The sequence below is a fragment of the Lathyrus oleraceus genome, chromosome 3, assembly GCF_024323335.1.
Source record: "Lathyrus oleraceus cultivar Zhongwan6 chromosome 3, CAAS_Psat_ZW6_1.0, whole genome shotgun sequence".
Taxonomy (NCBI): Eukaryota; Viridiplantae; Streptophyta; class Magnoliopsida; order Fabales; family Fabaceae; genus Lathyrus; species Lathyrus oleraceus.
Window position 1 is genome coordinate 468,844,109 of NC_066581.1, and position 16,206 is coordinate 468,860,314.

The following is a 16,206-nucleotide window of genomic DNA, read 5'->3' on the forward strand; positions in this document are numbered from 1 at the left end:
AACTCTAATGAAGACACCTTTTTCATTTAGAGCTTACATGAAAAGTTAAGTAAGGTGAAACATTGAGGTATATGACTTGACACTTAGAGAAAATTTCAACATATTGAAATTTCCTAACTTCCACCTAAAAATTCACCTTGATCCAAGTTCCAAATGGACAAGTGTTCAACATAAAAGTTGTTCCCCTTTATCTAAGCTTTCCAAAGAGTCCTATTTCATGCATTTTGGATGAGTTTTGCTAGGGCTGCGCATGGTCTTAACAGGTCTACATCAAGTGGAAAGATCAAATGTCCAAAACACCATTTCACATTGCCTTGCTATTCAAGCTTCTTTGAGACTTCAGAACAGTTGAACTTGGACCTAAATGGATTGCTTCATGGGCCTGTACATGCCCATGCAAGCTTGCATCATGCAATTTCCAAAATTAGAAACATTTTCAAGTGTGCAAATATCACTCCCTCATGCTATAAATACAAGGCCTCTTATCTCATTTGAAGGATCCCTTGCGCGCCAACTTTGCCCCCTCTTTTCAAACCCTCACAATTCAAAGGAAAACCTAAGAATTTTCAATCTGAAAATTGAGTTTGAATCTCACTATTTGGAGATTAAAAAACTCCAAGATCCAAAGCTTTGTTCCATTGAAAAGCCATTTCTACAAGCTTCCTGAAGGTGATCAAGCAAAGTTTGAAGCAAGCAAGATCCAGTTCTGCACAACATTGAAGCTATTTTCCAGAAATTTTCTTCTCTTCGATTCTCACTCAATTCTCATCAATTCTCTTGGATCTTTGGTTGTCTGAAGTCCTACCAATGTAGGCAAGAAGATTGAGTTACTTTAAAGTCAAGTCGAAGCAACTCAATTGACACACCTCAAAATTCAACTCCTCATATCTTTCTATATATGTGGAGTTAGTTAAAATTGAAGTCAGATTCATGCTCTACACCATTTTTTCTTTCAGATCATGTCCTCCAATTTCATTTATGTGATGGTGATGACTGAACCAGTCCGGTGAGCCTCGCCTGAGAAGGTGACCGGAGTTTCAGCGCCGGTGGTGTGCTGGATAGGTTCTGAGCCGCATGATCAGTTCAAATCGTTTTAATCTTGATCGTTGCTTTTGAATACCATTGGTGTGGGGAGCTGACTCATGTGTTTGGTGGAACATGTGTTTTAGACCACTTGATTTGCCACCTCAATTAATGAGGGAGCTCAAGTGGTCCTCATTTTTTCTGATTATTTGAATTTCATTTAATTTGTTTTATTTTCATTAGTTCATATTAATTTTAATATTGATCCAAAAAATATGAGAGTTTCATCAAAAAAAATTAAATAAAATCCTCTTTCATATTTTGAATTAAAATTATTTTTTGGATCATTATTAATATTTTTCATGATTTAATTGATTTTACGAATATTTTTAATTGTTTAAAAATACTTTTAAGTCTCTAAAAATTCTAAAAAAATTCTCCAAGGTGCTTTGACCTTGTTTGACCTATGATAAATCTCATGGCCATTTCTTTGGTGTTTTGATGAGATTTTAGGAATTTGACAAATCATATTTAATTTAATGCATTATTTTTAGTATTTTTAAATTGAATAAATGTCAAATAATTGTGTTAAAACATTTTGATTGTTTGTATATGTTTGACTTGTATTGTTGGGCCTTGGTCAAGGTTGATTTGACTTTGTTAGGTTAAGATCATTGGATTTTAGGGATTGATGGAATGTACATTCCATCTTCCAAAATGAACGAATGATCTTAACTTGGTAAAAGTGAAGGAGAATTGCGGTCCGAAACGCAGCGGAAATAAAAAATTTCTCCTTTAGAGATCCTTACGAATGGTCATGATCAGTGATAGAATATTTACCTCTTGTGACGGTTGAAACCTTTGGTGCAGATCTCCTGTGACGATCAAAACCTTTGATGCAAATCCACGAAGCGATCATGAACGTTGAACGATGACAACGTCTCTACTCAGTCCACACGAACGGGTTCCTTCAATCTCAGTGCTAGCTGGTACGAATGAAGGCTTTGAGTGAGAGAGAGAGAGTGATAGAAAACAAAAATAATGCAACCGCAATGAATGCTTCTGCACAAGGGTTCTATTTATAGAACCACTTGTGTGGGCTTCAAGCTAAAAGCCCACTTAAGTGTATTTTGGCCCATATCTTATAATATGCCCAAAATCACTTAAGCCCATGGTACCTTACCATATTTCGTATTCTACTCAAGTACACCGTACCTTACGATGTTCTATAATTCATTTAAGGGCACCGTACCTTACGGTATTCCTTAGTTACTCTATCTCTCATCAATCCGTCCTTTGTGTGTGACCCTGTAGGTTTTCGCGACGTTGGCAATTATATTAAATCACGCGTTTAATATAATAAACAGTGAGCGGTATCTAGCAACACATCACTGCTACCCAAGACACGAAAATGTCATGTGATCTGACAAAACCATCTGTGATAATAATTATGTGTATAATTACCCTTTTGCCCTTATGTCTATATTGAACACAAGGCATAGACCGTGCCATCCTTGTCCAGTTCAATATTGGGCCCATAGACATTTATCCTGTTACGCAGGATGGGCAAATTCCATCTAGGTCACTCATGTCCCTTAGCATGCTTCGTGGATTACCCATCAACTGTCTTTATGGTTATCCAGTTACGGACAAAGTTGGATCAACAATAAAGCACTCGACTCTACATCTAGGGTCCATAGTGGTTTCAGGTCGAAGAGTGGTATACACCATTATCACCATGAGAACAACTTATGACACTTTGCATAACTTTCTATATAGTATTCTCATAGCGGGTCAATCCGGTATAAATATTACTCTTAATATTCATACCTATGTTTAAGACTTGATAACTCTTTATCCATGATCCATGAGATGTGATCATCAGTCTACAAACATAATAGTCTTAATGCTTTAATGTTATCCCACTTCACACTAAAGCTCGACTACAGATACTTTAAGAATAGTGTCCTTATGTTTAATGTGATCTCATGATTAAGTCATACTCTGATACATTAAACAAACTAGCTATTCTAGGGACTTTATTAAACAAACGTAATAAAGAAAAAGCCTTTTATTATTAATAAATAATTCGATACAAGTACCAAAAGTATTGGCCTCTAGGGCTTACACCAACAAAAAGTCCTCCTTTGTCCAATTTGAGTTTTGATCTATTCCCCTCCCTCTTCATTTTATTCCCCTTCTTTGTGCAATCATGTCATGGTCCTATGATATCTCAAGGTCCTAAGGCTAGTTGATTGAAAAATCAACATAAGTATGGATGGGATTAGGCCACCTCTTTTGCATATTCTTTTTGTGTGTGGTATGTTTCATAAGCATAATCCATTATACTATGTCTCTAACATGCATTAACACCAAAATTCTATTGCCCGACCTCAAATAGTTGTGACTTCTACTTAAGTCCAATTACGATTGCTTAACATAGCGCTAAATTTTTGACACAAAAGGCATAACATTCTAGTTAGTAATATTGTAAGTCTCCCCTCTTTCATGGTATTGTGTGGAAACTTGACCTTTTTTCCTTCCTTTGGAAGATGTCTTGGTTCAAGGATCCATGCTTGTGATAAATGGGTTGAGTGTTCCCAAAGAATGACTTAAACAAAAAAGCAAAAGCAATACTAACTTCTAACCCATTAACAACTAACATTTAATTTAATGTCTTTTACTTTTAATGCACTTTCTCTTTAAGCTTTATTTATTTACCATTATTCATACCATTCTAATTGTTTATGTTAATGTCATTTTCACTTTGTCCACTTGGACCATATTTTGTGATATATTTTTCTTGTGTATATCGTGTTTCTTTGTGTGGTCTTTGACCATTAATGTACATAATATGGTAATGGGCCAAAAACTGGTTCTCGTTGGGTCATGGTACTTGATGGAGTTGTTAATCAATATGGTAATGGCATTGGGGCAGTGATCATCACTCCTCAAGGCACGCATTTTCCATTTACAACTAGATTGACTTTCAAGTGTACAAATAATATGGCAGAATACGAAGCTTGCATTATGGGGCTCGAAGAGGCCATTGATATCAGGATCAAGCATTTTAATGTCTTTGGAGATTCCGCTTTAGTTGTGAATCAGATCAAAGGTGAATGAGAGACGAATCAACCCGGTTTGATACCATATAGAGATTATGCGAGGAGGATTTCAACTTTCTTTACAAAGATTGAGTTTCATCATATCCTTCGAGATGAAAACCGGATGGCAGATGCTCTTGCAATGTTGGCGTCAATGATTGTAGTAAAGTATTGGAATGAGGTTCCCAATTTGACTGTGATGCGTCTTGATAGACCATCTCATGTGTTTGCTATTGAAGAGATTAAAGACGAGAAGCCGTGGTATTATGATATCAAGTGTTTCCTCCAAGGTCAGATTTACCCGCCTGGGGCATCTTTGAAAGATAAGAAGACTTTGAGAAGACTAGCCGACAACTTCTACCTGAATCGTGATGTGCTTTATAAGAGAAACTTTGATATGGTTCTGATCATATGCGTGGATAGACATGAAGTAGGCCTATTGATGACTGAAGTCCATGAAGGTTCCTTTGGTACTCACGCCAATGGACATGTGATGGCAAAGAAGATGTTGCGAGCAGGTTACTATTGGCTGACAATGGAATCTGACTATTGCAAGTTTGTGAAGAAATGCCACAAGTGTCAAATATATGCAGATAAGATTCATGTTCCTCCGACACTATTGAACGTCATTTCCTCCCCATGGCCCTTTTCCATGTGGGGAATCGATATGATAGGCATGATTGAGCCCAGAGTGTCGAATGGACATCGTTTCATTTTGGTGGCAATTGACTACTTCACAAAATAGGTTGAAGCGGCATCGTATGCAAATTTAACCAAGCAAGTTGTTGTAAGGTTATTAAGAATCAGATTATATGCCGATATGGTGTGCCAAGTAAGATCATTACTGATAATGGATCAAACTTGAATAATAATATGATGGAAGCTCTTTGCAAGGACTTCAAGATTGCACATCATAATTCTTCTCCCTACAGACCCAAGATGAATGGGGTTGTTGAAGCTACGAATAAGAACATCAAGAAGATCATTCAGAAGATAGTTGTAACATATAAGGATTGGCATGAGATGCTCCCATTTGCTTTGCACGGGTATCGTACATCCATCCGCACTTCAACAGGGGAAACCCCTTTCTCTCTTGTATATGGTACGGAAGCAGTGCTCCCCGTAGAGGTTGAGATTCCTTCGTTGCGTGTGCTCATGGAAGCCAAGTTGACTAAGGCTAAATGGTGTCAAACCAGGTATGATCAGTTGAATTTAATAGAGGAGAAGATATTGAATGCCATGTGTCATGGTCAGTTATATCAGCAGAGGATGAAGAAAGCTTTTGACAAGAAGGTCAGACCTTGCATATTCAGGGAAGGTGACCTTGTACTCAATAAGATTTTATCTTTTAAACCAGATTCTAGGGGTAAATGGACTCCTAATTATGAAGGCACATATGTTGTTAAAAGAGCCTTTTCAGGTGATGCTTTGATTCTTACAACTATGGATGGTAAAAGTTAGAGACATAAAATAGAAAAGAACAACTTGCTAAGTTGAAAACCCGAAAGGGAAAGGTGGATTGAAAACCCGAAAGGGCGATCCAGGCAAAAGTTAGAGACATAAAATAGAAGGAATCATCCCGATAAATTGAGTACCCCACCTTGGGGAAATTTATGCAAAAAATAGGGATTATGGCAAGTAACTGCATCCTGCTGATCTTCAGTATTGGAAAAAACTTTGTTGAGCACAAGGGCTGACAGTGATTCATCATCCCTAGTAGCGGCCAAAAGCATAGTGGACGTCAAGAGTTGGTAGAAGGATTAGTGGTCATTTGTATTCAATGTAACCCTTTTCCAAGTAAATTAACATTTTCAACTTTGTAAAAATCTATGGAGTCTTGTCATTCACGGACTACCATTCCCTTAAATAAAGTTGAGCTTTTATCCAATTGTTTCCACTCTTGTTTACTTCAGCCAAATAGTTTTAAATTTTATTATGATCATTTTCGGAATTAAAAATTTTAAAAATCAAAATCATTTTTTTCTTAAAAATATAAAAGCATGAATTTTAAAGCAATAAAAGGAATGTCAAGAGCAGTTCGAAAGTAGTAAGCCCTAAGTATGGAGCACTGATGTTTCTCCCCAAGCATTTGATTCTTCATAATCCCCAAGTCAATTCAATTCCCCAGCGGAGTTGGTGTTTGATACCTAGCCAGTTTTTATTTCCAGCGGAGTAAGGTTGGTATCCTCAATAGATCGTGTGGTTGTGGTAGAACTTTAGCTTCCCCACTAATCACCATCAGATTCGCTCCCAGTTAGAGTTTCCTCCTGGTTTCTAAGAAGCTTTTCGCGCTTGTTCCTTTGCAGGGCTGTCTCCCATTTGATATGGTGTTAACCTAAAATTCCTCGCAGACTCGATAACGTTTTTCTCAGCAGATCTCCTCCTTCCCCAGCTAGGTTTGAGCCTTTGGGATGTTGATCTCTCTTTTCTCCGACATTTGTCTCCCTCTCTTATGGATTGACCAAGAATTGTACTAATGAATCAAAATTGCAACACCTTTGTATCCTTTGCGATCGTTTTGTCAGCATAATCATCATATACATATACATATATACACTCATATGATTTCATGATTGCATAATTGCATGTTCACAGCGGTTGATTCCTTCCCGTGATTCTTATTCTCTGTTATGGCGATATTTTATCCCCATATGAGTTTGGTGTCTGTCCTCCCTCAATTGTAGAGTGTCAGCCCCTTAAGCAGAAAGACTTTAACCTTTCTCTTTTCCCCACTGAGTTATTTCCTCGTGGATGATTATTGCTTCAGTTTCCTCCCTAGTTGATTATCTAGATAGAACCACTCCCCTTGAGTTATATACTCATTGGGTTGAGTCTTGATTGACCGTTTCTTTCTAGTTCTTATCTAGATAGATGCTTTGGGTCCCCTAAGAGTTTATTACCCAGTAACTAGTAATATCCTTCTTAGTTTGCAGTTTGCTACTTCTTGCCCAAATCCCGACAAAAATACCCTTGTTTTCTCCTTGGTGGAGTCCCTAGTGGATTCATTTTTTTGTGATTCCCTAAGAAGTATAGCCTTGATATGTTCATCCTAACCGATGACAGATATGTTCTTCCCCTTTTTGAGTTTATCCTTGATATGTTCATCCTAACCGATGACGGATACTCTCATCTTTGGTATTATACCCAGTAAAAAGGTAGTTGTAATCCCTATTTTGTTCACCGAAGGGTTAATCCTTGATATGTTCATCCTAACCGGTGATAGATTTCCTTCTCTTTGCAGTCTTCTACCCAGTAACCGGTAGTTGTAAATCCCGCTTTTCTCCCCTTTGCAGAGTTTATCCTTGATATGTTCATCCTAACCGATGACGAATTCTCTCTCTTGCGGTATTTTATCCAGTAACTGATAGATATAATTCCTATTTCTCTCCTCCCAGAGTCTATCCTTGATATGTTCATCCTAACCGATGATGGATTTTCTCTTTGTTGGTTTTCTATCCAGCATTTGATAGATGTAATTCCTACTTTTTGTTTAGTGGGTTTATTCTTGATATGTTCATCCTAACCGATGACGGATATCCTCCTTAAACATCCTCAGGCAAGTCTATCCTTGATATGTTCGTCTTAACCGATGACAGATTTTCTTTCCTTTGAGTTTATCCTTGATATGTTCACTTTAACCGGTGACGGATATTCTCATTTGTGGTCTTCTGCCCAGTAACTTGTAGTTGTAAATCCTATTTCCGCAGTTTTCCCCCCACCAAGGTTATTCTTACCCAGTAACCGATAATGAACACTCCCTCCTGGTGGAAATTCTCAGTGAGCCATCCTTGATATGTTCATCCTAGCCGATGACGGGTGTCCTCTCTGTCAGATAATTATTATCTCCTTACCCAGTAACCGGTGGTGGATAGTAGATTTCTGCTCCTCTTGTGTTAAAGATTGTTTCTTCCCTTGTTGAAGTTGAGTGCGCATTTCCTTAGTGAAATAGATTTTCCCGTATGATTCAAGTATGTCAGTTTTATTTTGATCTACTTATTTCCCCTGTAGATGTTTTGTTTCCCCGGATGAGTCCTTCCATTTTCATGGAATTCCTCTAGTCTCCAAGAAGTTTTTAAGTCGTAGTCTAGCCTGCGCATAACTCTTTTTATCCCCTCAGAGTCTCTGTCTTCCCTAGTGAGTTTTCCTTATGGAATGCTTTATGCTCCTGCAGACCTTCGGTCTCTCTGATTTCTTTTCCTTTGTCGCAATATTTCCCCACAGAGAATTTGCTTTTACATTCATATCATAAGCATCATGAGGTCTCTTAGGGACAAAAATATGTGTCTATATGTTGTTATTTAAGCCCTTTCTACTGAGTCGATACGAAGATTTTAACCTTCACCTCCTCAATTAGAATGTCCTTAAATAGGGGCAACCGTAAGACCCCAATTTTGACCCTAAGATCCCTCATGCAACTTCATCATATGCATTAGCATTGGGATCATACCTTGGCATCCTCCTCACCCATCTCTCATTGGTTTTATTTTGGGAGAGATCACCAAGAACCATGTCATTGTATCATACTTGTATATTATCGTTTTTACTAACCCAAATACCAAAAATATGTCTTTGCATTTGCCTAACTCTTTTGTAGGAAGGGCATGATCCCCACTGATCTAGCAAGCTCGTCTCTAGGGTTTAAGACCCTCATGGCTAAGAGCACAACCCATGATGGATCTACAATGTCTCAAATCATCATATATGAGTCCTCATGATCTTTGCATGTTATTTTGATCAAGTATTCTTCAAGAGTTTAGAGGTAGTTTGCCATGGAAACCCTAGTTTGTCTGGGTATCTTGAGTAACTTCTTCAACAAGATACCTCACCAATTGATCAAATTTCTCAAGGGACACTTCAAATTTCATCACCTTATGCACATATGATCTACCATTAGCCAAAAAAGTCAAGAGAATTGGAAGTTAGCAAGATGGTTGATGGTGGTTGGTCAGATGAATTCATCTGATCAAAACTGGGTCTCCCTAGACCCTGTATCCTATAATTTTCACCATATAAAATGATTCCAAGAAAAATTTACTCTAAATGACATTCCAAACAACTTTGATGTTTGAGTCTATAGTTAATTTTGCTTAGAAAGTCATTTCATATGTCGAAACATTATAGGTCATTTTGTCTAAACCCTAATTGGAAAGTCAACTTCCCAAGGCCATAACTTGATCAATTAATATGAGATAAAATATTTCCTAGTTTCAAAATAAAGTTAAAGATGTCTACTTCAACTTTTATATTTGGAGTGAGAGATAATTCAACTTTTATGGGCATGTGATATGAGGATACTTATAGGTCATTTTAGACCAATACCATTGAACAAGTGATTTTCCTCAACTTCAAAAATGCATAACTCTATCATTCTAAATCCAAATGACATGAAATTGGTGACCATTTTGAAGGTCTTTGAAATAGCTACAACTTTGATGAAGACACGTTTTTCATTTGGATCTCACATGAAAAGTTAAGTAAGGTGGAGCATTGAGGTATATGACTTGACACTTAGAAAAATTTTCAACATGTTTAAATTTCCAAACTTCCACCTCAAAATTCACCTTGATATAAGTTCCAAATGGAAAAGTGTTAAACATAAAAGTTATTTCCCTTGATCTAATATTTCCAAAGAATCCTATTTCATGCATTTTGGATGAGGTTTGCTAGGGCTGCGCATGGTCTTAACAGGTCTGCATCAAGTGGAAAGATCAAATGTCCAAAACACCATTTCACATTGCCTTACTATTCAAGTTTCTTTGAGACATCAGAATAGTTGAATTTGGACCTAAATGGATTACTTTTATAGGCCTGTACACGCCCATGCAAGCTTGTATCATGCAATTGCCAAAATTGGAAACATTTTCAAGTGTGTAAATATCACTCCCTCATGCAATTGCAAAAATTGGAAACATTTTCAAACCCTCACAATTTAAAGGAAAACCTGAGAATTTTCAATCTGAAAATTGAGTTTGAATCTCACTGTTTGGATATTCAAAAACTCCAGGATCCAAAGCTTTGTTCCATTGCCAAGCCACTTCTACAAGCTTCCCGAAGGTGATCAAGCAAAGTTTGAAGCAAGCAAGATCTAGTTCTGCACAACATTGAAGGTATTTTCCAGAAATTTTCTTCTCTTCGATTCTCACTCAATTCTCATCAATTCTCTTGAATCTTTGGTTGTCTGAAGTCCTACAAATGTAGGCAAGAAGATTTAGTTGCTTTGAGGTCAAATCGAAGCAACTCAATTGACACACCTCAAAATTCAACTCCTCATATCTTTCTATATATGTGGAGTTAGTTAAAATTAAGGTCAGATTCGTGCTTTACGCCATTTTTTATTTCAGATCATGTCCTCCTTTTTTATTTATGTGATGATGATGAGTGAACCAGTCCCGTGAGCCACGCCTGACAAGGTGATCGGAGTTTCAGCGCCGGTGGTGAGCCACATGATCAGTTCAAATCGTTTTAATCTTGAGCGTTGCTTTTGAATACCATTGGTGTGGCACGCTGACTCATGTGTTTGGTTGAACGCGCGTTTTAGACCACTTGATCTGCCACCTCAATTAATGAGGGAGATCAAGTGGTCCACGTTTTTTCTGATTATTTGAGATTCATTTAATTTGTTTTATTTTCATTAATTCATATTAATTTTAATATTGATCCAAAAAATATGAGAGTTTCACCAAAAAATTTAAATAAAATTCTCTTTCATATTTTGAATTAAAATTATTTTTTGGATCGTTAATAATATTTTTCATGATTTAATTGATTTTGTGAATATTTTTAATTGTTTAAAAATACTTTTAAGTCTCTAAAAATTATGAAATTTTTTCTCCAAAGTCCTTTGACCTTGTTTGACCTATGATAAATCTCATGGCCATTTCTTTGGTGTTTTGATGAGATTTTAGGAATTTGACAAACCATATTTAATTTAATGCCTTATTTTTAGTATTTTTAAATTGAATAAATGCCAAATAATTGTGTTGAAACATTTTGATTGTTTGTATAAGTTTGACTTGTGTTGTTGGGCCTTGGTCGAGGTTGATTTGACTTTGTTAGGTTAAGATCATTGGATTTAGGGGATTGATGGAATGTACATTCCGTCTCCCAAAATGAATGAATGATCTTAATTTGGTAAAATTCCTCCTTTGTCCAATTTGAGTTTTGATCTATTCCCCTCCCTCTTCATCTTATTCCCCTTCTTTGTGCATTCATGTCATGGTCCTATGATATCTCAAGGTCATAAGGCTAGTTGATTGAAAAATCAACATAAGTATGGATAAGATTAGACCAGCTCTTTTGCATATTCCTTTTGTGTGTGGTATGTTTCATGAGCATAGTCCACTATACTATGTCTCTAACATGTATTAACACCAAAATTCTATTGCTCGGCCTCAAATAGTTGTGACTTCTACATAAGTCCAATTATGATTGCTTAACATAGCGCTAAATGTTTGACACAAAAGGCATAGAATTCTAGTTAGTGAGATTGTAAGTCTCCCTTCTTTCATGGTATTGTGTGGAAACTTGAACTTTTTTCCTTCCTTTGGAAGATGTCTTGGTTCAAGGATCCATGTTTGTGATAAGTGGGTTGAGTGTTCTCCAAATAATGACTTAAACAAAAAAGCAAAAGCAATACTAACCTCTAACTCATTAAAAACTAACATTTAATTTCAATTATTTTACTTGTAATGCACTTTATCTTTAAGCTTTATTCATTTGCCATTATTCATACCATTCTAATTGTTTATGTTGATGTCATTTTCACTTTGTCCACTTGGACCATATTGTGTTTTTTTGTGTGGTCTTTGACCATTAATGTACATAATAAGAACAAAAGCCCTAAAAAACTTCTTGTGTGGACTGTTGGTTTGATCTGAGACAAATGGACTTAGAATTTAGGCAACACTCCCTATGCAAAGGACTTGGCCAATACCAACTTTCATGTAACCAAGTGCTTGTAATTTGAAACTTCATCTAATACATCATTGAAGATCCCTTTGAGTTCATCTGCAACATGATCATTGTGAAGCAATTATTTTGAACCTGTGACTTGTGGAATTCATCTGTTACATGGGCAAATTTGAAGAAGATCATGGAGTGGCTAAACCTTGGATGTGGCTATCTTTATTTGATACCTTTCTCTTTAAGTTAATATTGTGTGCATTGTTTGTTGCTTGATTTTAATGTCCAAGGGAATTTGGGGTTTCTATATGACATTCTTGTCTATTGGATTGCAACCCATTGGTCAGATCTCTACAACTCTTAACTTTTAAATTTATGCTTAGGATTTATCTCTTCATCTCCTCCCCTATCTCTTTAATTTCAAAATATTTCCCTCCTTTTAAAAACTTCTTTGCTTGTACTAGTCTTTTTTTTTAACTTAGACCCTTTGCAAATTAGAAACTTTGGCCTTATGCCATTGAATTTTCAAACTTCTTTTCTTAAATCAAACTTGTAAATAAACTTAACTTTACTTGACTTAAAATTTTCAAAATCCAAAAAGAACTAACTCATTCAAACCATTTTCTAGGCTCTTGTACCTTTCAAACTTAATTTGTGATTAAAAGTAATGCATCCACTTTGAAATTTGTATCACAAACTACAAGGTTTTGATCCCTCATTTTTATGTTGGTACGTAGGCATAAGTCCGAAGGTCTTGTCAAACACAAAAATATAATTAATGAATTCTTTTCTCATCCCCCCATTCTTTTTGTTTGTAAACATCATTTTGTACAAAATACATATACACACAAGAAAGGGCTCTCTATGAGTATCTATGACACTTTGGGTGCTAATACCTCCCCTCTGTGTAACCAACCTCCTTACCTGTAATCTCTGGCATTTTATTAGTTTTGATATGAAAACTTCTTATTTTTTGGGTTTTGTTCGTACTTTTCCCTTTTCCCTTGGATACAATAAAAGCGCGGTGGTGACTCTTGTTATTTGATGTCTTTCTTATCCATAGCTTGATGATCATGAATTTACCGCTACAAAGTTATTTCGGGTCAGAGTCAGAACAAAGTTATAAAGGTTTTTGGTGTAAATTAGTTTGGAGTTTTACTCTTATAAATGTTTTAAATTTACGTGGGGGAAATTTAGGGTGTTACATTTGAATATTGTCGATGTTGTCTATTTAACCATTATTGTTGTTGTTGTTGGCGTGAAACAGAAAATGGATAGAAGAAACAAAGTTGCTATTGCTGCTTCTTTGCAGGTTGTTGCTCGGGCTATGCAGAATCAACCTAATGCTGGTGGGAACGATGAGTTCCGACATTTGGGGAAGTTCCAGAGGAACAATCCACCTACTGTAAAGGGTAGGTATGATCCTGGTGGAATGCAAACTTGGCTCAGGGAGATTGAGAGGATTTTCAGAGTGATGGATTTCTCTGAAGCACAGAAGATGCAGTTCGGTACATATATGTTAGATGAGGAAGATGATGACTGATGGATCAACACTCTTAAGGTGTTGGATGTTGCAGCTGAAATTGTAACTTGGGTTGTGTTCAACATGGAATTTTTAAAAAAGTAGTTTGTTGAGGATGTTCGTGGGAAGAAGGAGATTGAGTTTCTGGAGCTGAAGCTGGGTAACTTGTTGGTTACTGAGTATGCTTCCAGATTTATGGAACTTGTTAAGTTCTACCCTCATTACAGCGAGGCAACTGCTGAGTTCTCGTAGTGTATCAAATTCAAGAATGGTTTGCATCCTTAGATTAAACAAGAGATTGGATACCAACATATCAGGAGGTTTCCAGAGTTCATAACAACTGTAGAATTTATGGGGATGATAGTAAGGCTTGGTCGACTCACTACAAGGGGCTGAGCGAGAGAAGAGGAAAGAAGAATCTGAATCATGTGAAGCCATATAATGCTCGAGTTAATAAAGGTAAATTGAGAGTTGTTGATGGTAAGAGGCCAAGTGGGGGAGGTTCTCCTACTCCTCTTAAGTACTATAGGTGCGGTAACTTGGGTCATCGTGTTAGTGAATGCAAGAGTGATGTGAAGAAGTGTTACAAGTGTGGGAAGTCAGGACGTCTGGTTGCTGATTGCAAACAGAATGTGGTGACTTGTTACAACTATGGTGAACCAGGACATATCAGCACTCATTGCCCGAAGCCTAAGCAAGCTTCAACTGGAGGAAAGGTGTTCGCTCTGACAGGAACTCAGACTTCTAGTGATTACAGGTTGATTAGAGGTATATGTTATATTAATAATACATCTTTAATTTCTATATCGATACTAGTGCTACTCATTCTTTTATTGTTGTTGACTATGTGAAAAGACTAGGCCTTGTTGTGTATCCTATGAGTGGAGAAATGGTTATAGAAACTCCTGCTAGAGGTTCAGTGACTACTAATTTGGTTTGTTTGAATTTTCCTCTGTTAATCTTTGATAAAGATTTTAGCACTAATCTTATTTGCTTGCCATTGGAGAATCTTGATGTTATCTTAGGGATGAACTAGTTGGAGTTCAATCATATTTATATCAATTATTATAACAAGTCAGTGTAATTTCTTACTCCTGGTGAGGAGGAGGAAGAAGCTGGCTTCTTGTGTACTAGAGAGTTGAAGGAGCTTTTGGAAGAGGAACCTCAGGTGTTTGTGTTGTTCGTGACGTTTCCAGATGACATCTCGATGTACCGCCAGAGAGAGAGAGGTGGAGTTTTCTATTGATCTTGTCCCTGGTACCAGGCATGTTTCTATGGCACCATACATGATGTGTGCATCGTAGTTAGAAGAGTTGAAGAAACAATTAGAAGATTTGCTAGAGAAGAAATTTGTGAGACCGAGTGTGTCACCTTGGGGAGCTCCGGTGTTGTTAGTAAAGAAGAAAAATGGTAGCATGAGGTTCTGTGTGGATTACCGACAGTTGAATAAATTTATGATTAAGAACAAGTATCCACTTCCGAAATAGATGACTTGATGGATCAGTTGATGGGTGCACGTATGTTTAGCAAAATTAATTTGAGGTCAGGTTACCACCAAATCAAAGTGAAGGATGAAGATGTACAGAAGTCGGCGTTTAGAACTCGACATGGACACTATAAGTATTTGATGATGTCGTTCAGTGTTTCTAACGCACCTGGAGTATTTATGGAGTACATGAATCATATCTTTCATACTTACTTAGATCATTTTGCTGTGGTATTTATTGATGATATTCTGATCTATTCTAAATCAGAAGAAGAACATGTTGAGCATTTGCGAGTTGTATTGCAAGTGTTGAAGGAGAATAAGCTTTATGCTAAGTTGTCGAAGTGTGAGTTATGATTGAAAGAGGTTAGCTTTCTTGGTCATGTTATTTCAGGTGGCGGTATAGTTGTGGATCCATCTAAGGTAGATGTTGTTCTACAATGAGAGGCTCTGAAGTCGGTGACAGATATTATAAGCTTTTTGGGCTTGGCTGGTTATTACCGGGTATTTATTAAAGGATTTTCCAAGTTGGCACTTCCGTTAACTCAGTTAACTTGTAAAGGTAAATTGTTTGTGTGGGATGCTCGTTGTGAGAAAAGTTTCGTAGAGCTAAAGAAAAGGTTGACTACAACTCTAATTTTGATTTTACCAGAACCGAATGAACCATTTATGGTGTATTGTGATGTGTCGTTGATGGGTTTAGGTGGTGTGCTAATGTAAGATGGCAAGGTTGTGGCTTATGCTTTACATCAGTTGAGGATTCATGAGAGAAACTATCTTATCATGATTTGGAGTTGGCTGTGGTGGTGTTCATATTGAAAATTTGGAGGCATTATCTCTATGGTTCTGATCGGTCACCATTTGCACTTAGTTTTCATCATCCATCCAGCATGAATCTTCAAGAATCGGTAAAACTTTTTTCTTTCTTTTAGTTGATTTCCTTAGTTTTATCGCATTTCATAATTTCCTTCTTGTTTTATGTTGTATTAGTGGTTCATCTCTTTTTGTCGCATTTTATGCATTTCCGTGGTAGTTCTATTTGGTTTCTAGGTCCAACAATAAGCCCGAAAGATGCCTAAGGGAAGAGCGGGAGTCAAAGACAGTGTGCAAAGCGAAATAAGGCAAAAACAGGGTGTTGACACGGCCCGTGTCAGCATGTGTAGGAGTGG